Source organism: Penaeus monodon, chromosome 25, assembly GCF_015228065.2.
Source record: "Penaeus monodon isolate SGIC_2016 chromosome 25, NSTDA_Pmon_1, whole genome shotgun sequence".
In the NCBI taxonomy this organism is placed as follows: Eukaryota; Metazoa; Arthropoda; class Malacostraca; order Decapoda; family Penaeidae; genus Penaeus; species Penaeus monodon.
Genome location: NC_051410.1, coordinates 2548098 through 2548351, shown reverse-complemented (window position 1 = coordinate 2548351; position 254 = coordinate 2548098). Strand labels below are relative to the sequence as shown.

Sequence of the window (254 nt, the reverse complement as noted above, 5' to 3'; positions counted from 1 at the left end):
CCAGGAACATGTTTACATTACCCACACCGCACACAATGGCCTCACACAGCCTGCGCGGAAGGGCCAGAGCCTCATGTGAGATTATACGAGTCGACTGGCTGAGTGATGGAGAGTGATTGCATAGAGAGAGGATCAGGAGGTGGTTTGTGTACGGTGAATGAACCTTTGCATTCGGGTTTTTGGTTTTAATTACTGTTTTAGTGTGTGTGGTTGTTGTGTGGATGATGACATAATTAGGTGCAGGAGGAATGTGC

The 254-nt window shown here is 47.6% G+C and overlaps 1 protein-coding gene across 1 annotated transcript in view; it reads left to right on the top strand.

Moving 5' to 3' along the window:
* Positions 1-254, top strand: part of LOC119589482 (rho guanine nucleotide exchange factor 5-like) — a gene marked incomplete in the record, with an annotated part of 97997 nt that overhangs the window by 86928 nt on the left and 10815 nt on the right.